At 38.8% G+C, this 4,955-nt stretch overlaps 1 non-coding gene across 1 annotated transcript; it reads left to right on the forward strand.

The window, feature by feature from the left end:
• The first annotated feature begins 1,759 nt into the window (after nucleotides 1-1,759).
• On the forward strand, nucleotides 1,760-1,867 carry LOC127747306 (small nucleolar RNA R71). Its single transcript, XR_008009106.1, has one exon. It is a non-coding gene; the product is annotated as a small nucleolar RNA R71 (small nucleolar RNA).
• Nucleotides 1,868-4,955: the final 3,088 nt, after the last annotated feature.

Here is a 4,955-nt window from a genome sequence, read left to right on the forward strand (position 1 = left end):
AAAATAACAAAGGAAAAATAGATAAATATAACATTGAGTTGCCTCGCAACAAGTGCTTCTTTAATGTCAGTAGCTTGACAGAGGGCTCTAATGGAGCCTCAGAGATGCTTAGAGCAATGTTGGAACCTCCCAACACCAAACTTAGAGCTTGAATGTGGGGGTTCAACACCAAACTTAGAATTTGGTTGTGGCCTCTCAACACCAAACTTAGAGTTTGACTGTGGGATTCTGTTTGACTCTATTTTGAGAGAAGCTCTTCATGCTTCCTCTCCATGGTGACAGAGGGATATCCTTGAGCCTTAAACACGAAGGATTCTTCATTCACTTGAATGATCAATTCTCCTCTGTCCACATCAATCACAGCCTTTGCTGTGGCTAGGAAGGGTCTGCCAAGGATGATGGATTCATGCATGCACTTCCCAGTCTCTAGGACTATGAAATCAGCAGGGATGTAATGGTCTTCAACTTTTACCAGAACATCCTCTACAAGTCCATAAGCTTGTTTTCTTGAATTTTCTGCCATCTATAGTGAGATTTTTGCAGCTTGCACCTCAAAGATCCCTAGCTTCTCCATTACAGAGAGAGGCATGAGGTTTACACTTGACCCTAGGTCACACAAGGCCTTCTTGAAGGTCATGGTCCCTATGGCACAAGGTATTGAGAACTTCCTAGGATCTTGTCTCTTTTGAGGCAGTTTCTTCCTAGACAAGTCATCCAATTCTTTGGTGAGCAAAGGGGGTTCATCCTCCCAAGTCTCATTACCAAATAACTTGTCATTTAGCTTCATGATTGCTCCAAGGTATTTAGCAACTTGCTCTTCAGTGACATATTCATCCTCTTCAGAGGAAGAATACTCATCAGAGCTCATGAATGGCAGAAGTAAATCCAATGGGATCTCTATTGTCTCATTTTGAGCCTCAGATTCCCATGGTTCCTCATTGGGGAACTCATTGGAGGCCAGTGGACGTCCATTGAGGTCTTCCTCAGTGGCGTTCACTTCCTCTCCCTCCTCTCCAAATTCGACCATGTTGATAGCCTTGCACTCTCCTTTTGAATTTTCTTCTGTGTTGCTTGGAAGAGTACTAGGAGGGAGTTCAGTAATTTTCTTGCTCAGCTGGCCCACTTGTGCCTCCAAGTTTCTAATGGAGGACCTTGTTTCAGTCATGAAACTTTGAGTTGTTTTGATTAGATCAGAGACCATGGTTGCTAAGTCAGAGATGTTCTGCTTAGAACTCTCTGTCTGTTGCTGAGAAGATGATGGAAAAGGCTTGCCATTGCTAAACCTGTTTCTTCCACTATTATTGTTGTTGAAACCTTGTTGAGGTCTCTATTGATCCTTCCATGAGAGATTTGGATGATTTCTCCATGAAGGATTATAGGTGTTTCCATAGGGTTCTCCCATGTAATTCACCTCTTCCATTGAAGGGTTCTCAGGATCATAAGCTTCATTGAAGGGTTCTTAGGATCATAAGCTTCTTCTTCAGATGAAGCTTCCTTAGTACTGTTTGGTGCATTTTGCATTCCAGACAGACTTTGAGAAATCATATTGACTTGTTGGGTCAATATTTTGTTCTGAGCCAATATGGCATTCAGAGTATCAATCTCAAGAACTCCTTTCTTCTGATTTGTCCCATTGTTCACAGGATTCCTTTCCGAAGTGTACATGAATTGGTTATTTGCAACCATTTCAATAAGCTCTTGAGATCTTGGATAGTTCAGACAGACCATCATAGAAAATACCTATGATGCTCCATTCAGAAAGCATATCAGAGGGACACTTTCTGATTAATTGTTTGTATCTTTCCCAAGCTTCATAGAGGGATTCTCCTTCCTTCTGTCTGAAGGTTTGGACTTCCACTCTAAGCTTACTCAATTTTTGAGGTGGAAAGAACTTTGCCAAGAAGGCATGATCTTCCAATGGAAGTCCATGGAACTTGCAATTCTGTTGCATTAGAGAAACTAATTGAGGCTTAAGCTCAAAGTTGTTTGCTCCAATGGCAGGGATAGAGATGCTTCTCCCATAGAAGTCGGGAGTAGGTGCAGTAAAGTCACCCAGCACCTTCCTTGCATTGCTGTTGTTTTCGGCTGCCATGGGTTCTTCTTCTTTGAAGATTTCTGTTAGGTCCTCTACAGAGAATTGTGCCTTAGCTTCTCTTAGCTTTCGCTTCAAGGTCCTTTCAGGTTCAGGGTCAGCCTCAACAAGAATGCTTTTGTCTTTGCTCCTGCTCATATGCAAGGGAAGAAAACAAGAAAATATGGAATCCTCTATGTCACAGTATAGAGATTCCTTGAGGCGTCAGAGGAAAAGAAAAATGGAAGGAAGAGTTAGAAAATTTGAACTTATCAAGAAAGATGGAGTTCGAATTGTGCATTAAGGAATAGTGTTAGTCCATAAATAGAAGGATGTGAGAAGAGGGGAAGAAATTTTCGAAAATAGTTTAAAAAGATTTTAAAACATTTTGAAAAACTTTAATTGATTTTCGAAAACCAAGATTGAGAAAGAAGTAAAGTGATTTTTGAAAAAGATTTTCAAAAAGATGTGATTGAAAACTATTTTGAAAAAGATGAGATTAGGAAGATATGATTGGTTTTAAAAAGATGTGATTGAGAAGATATGATTTGAAAAACATTTTAAAAGGATTTGATTTTAAAAATTAATAACTTGGCTAACAAGAAAAGATATGATTCAAACATTAAACCTTTCTCAACAAAAAAGGCAACATACTTGAAATGTTGAATCAAATCATTAATTGATAGCAAGTATTTTTGAAAAAGGAAAGAAATTGATTTTGAAAAAGATTTGATTGAAAAGATATGATTTGAAAAAGATTTGATTTTGAAAAGATTTTGAAAACTAAAAAAAATTTGATTTGAAAACAAAATCTTCCCTCTTGTGCCATCCTGGCGTTAAACGCCCAGAATGGTGCACATTCTGGCGTTTAACGCCCAAACCACTACCCTTTTGGGCGTTAAACGCCCAGCCAGGCAACCTGGCTGGCGTTTAAACGCCAGTTTGCCTTCCTCACACCCTGGCTGGCGTTTAAACGCCAGTTTTCCTTCTTCACTGGGCATTTTGAACGCCCAGCTTTTTCTGTGCAATTCCTCTGCAGTATGTTCTGAATCTTCAATCCTCTGTATTATTGACTTGAAAAGACACAAATTAAAAATATTTTTGGATTTTTAATAATAAGGAATAATCAATATGCAACTAAAATCAAATAACAATGCATGCAAGACACCAAACTTAGCAGTTTGTATACTACTGACACTAACAAAATGAGAATGCATATGAGACACATAAACACTCAAGTCAAGAGAATTTAAAGATCAGAGTAATGAAATCATCAAGAACAACTTGAAGATTACTTAAGACACATGAATGAATGCAAGAAGAACAGAAATATGCAATTGACACCAAACTTAACATGAGACTATAGACTCAACAAGAAACATAAAATATTTTTGGTTTTTATGATTTTATAATTTTTTTGGATTTTTCAAAAATTAAGTGGAAAAAAGAAAATAAAGGTATCAAAATTCTTAATGAGAATTCCAGGAATCATGCAATGTTAGTCTAAAGCTTTAGTCTAAAGAAATTAGACATGGCTAGCCAAGCTTCAGTAGGACATTGCATTCAAGAGCTAAATTGATGAAGATCAATCAGCTTTGGTGATGATAAGAACATCACCTTGAAACACTAGAATTCATTCTTAAGAACTCTGAAGAAAAATACCTAATCTAAGCAACAAGATGAACCGTCAGTTGTCCATACTCGAACAATCCCCGGCAACGGCGCCAAAAACTTGGTGCACGAAATTGTGATCTCTTCTTTTCACTACTCAAATAATCCCCGGTGATGAATCCAAAAACTTGGTGTTCAATACCATGGCATAGGCACAACTTCGCACAACTAACCAGCAAGTGTACTGGGTCGTCCAAGTAATAAACCTTACGCGAGTAAGGGTCGATCCCACAGAGATTGTTGGTATGAAGTAAGCTATGGTCACCTTGTAAATCTTAGTCAGGCAAACTCAAATGGTTATGAATGATGAATAAAATATAAAGATAAAGATAGAGATACTTATGTAATTCATTGGTAGGAGTTTCAGATAAGCGTATGGAGATGCTTTGTCCCTTCCGTCTCTCTGCTTTCCTACTATCTTCATCCAATCCTTCTTACTCCTTTCCATGGCAAGCTGTATGTTGGGTTTCACCGTTGTCAGTGGCTACCTCCCATCCTCTCAGTGAAAATGTTCAACGCACCCTGTCACGGTATGGCTATTCAGCTGTCGGTTCTCGATCATGTCGGAATAGAATCCAGTGATTCTTTTGCGTCTGTCACTAACGCCCCACAATCGCGAGTTTGAAGCCCGTCACAGTCATTCAATCATTGAATCCTACTCAGAATACCACAGACAAGGTTTAGACCTTCCAGATTCTCTTGAATGCCGCCATCAATTCTAGCTTATACCACGAAGATTCCGGTTAAAGAATCCAAGAGATAAACATTCAAGCCTTGTTTGCTTGTAGAACAGAAGTGGTTGTCAGACACTCGTTCATGGGTGAGAATGATGATGAGTGTCACATAATCATCACATTCATCATTTTCTTGGGTGCAAATGAATATCTTAGAACAAGAATAAGCCGAATTGAATAGAAGAACAATAGTAATTGCATTGATACTCGAGGTACAGCAGAGCTCCACACCTTAATCTATGGTGTGTAGAAACTCCACCGTTGAAAATACATAAGAACAAGGTCTAGGCATGGCCGTGAGGCCAGCCCCCCAATGATCTAAGATAGCATAAGAATAAAGATAGCTACCAAGATGAAAATACAATAGCAAAATGTCCTATTTATAAAGAACTAGTAGCCTAAGGTTTACAAAGATGAGTAAATGACATAAAAATCCACTTCCGGGCCCACTTGGTGTGTGCTTGGGCTGAGCATTGAAG

This window comes from Arachis duranensis, chromosome 4 (assembly GCF_000817695.3).
Source record: "Arachis duranensis cultivar V14167 chromosome 4, aradu.V14167.gnm2.J7QH, whole genome shotgun sequence".
Taxonomy (NCBI): Eukaryota; Viridiplantae; Streptophyta; class Magnoliopsida; order Fabales; family Fabaceae; genus Arachis; species Arachis duranensis.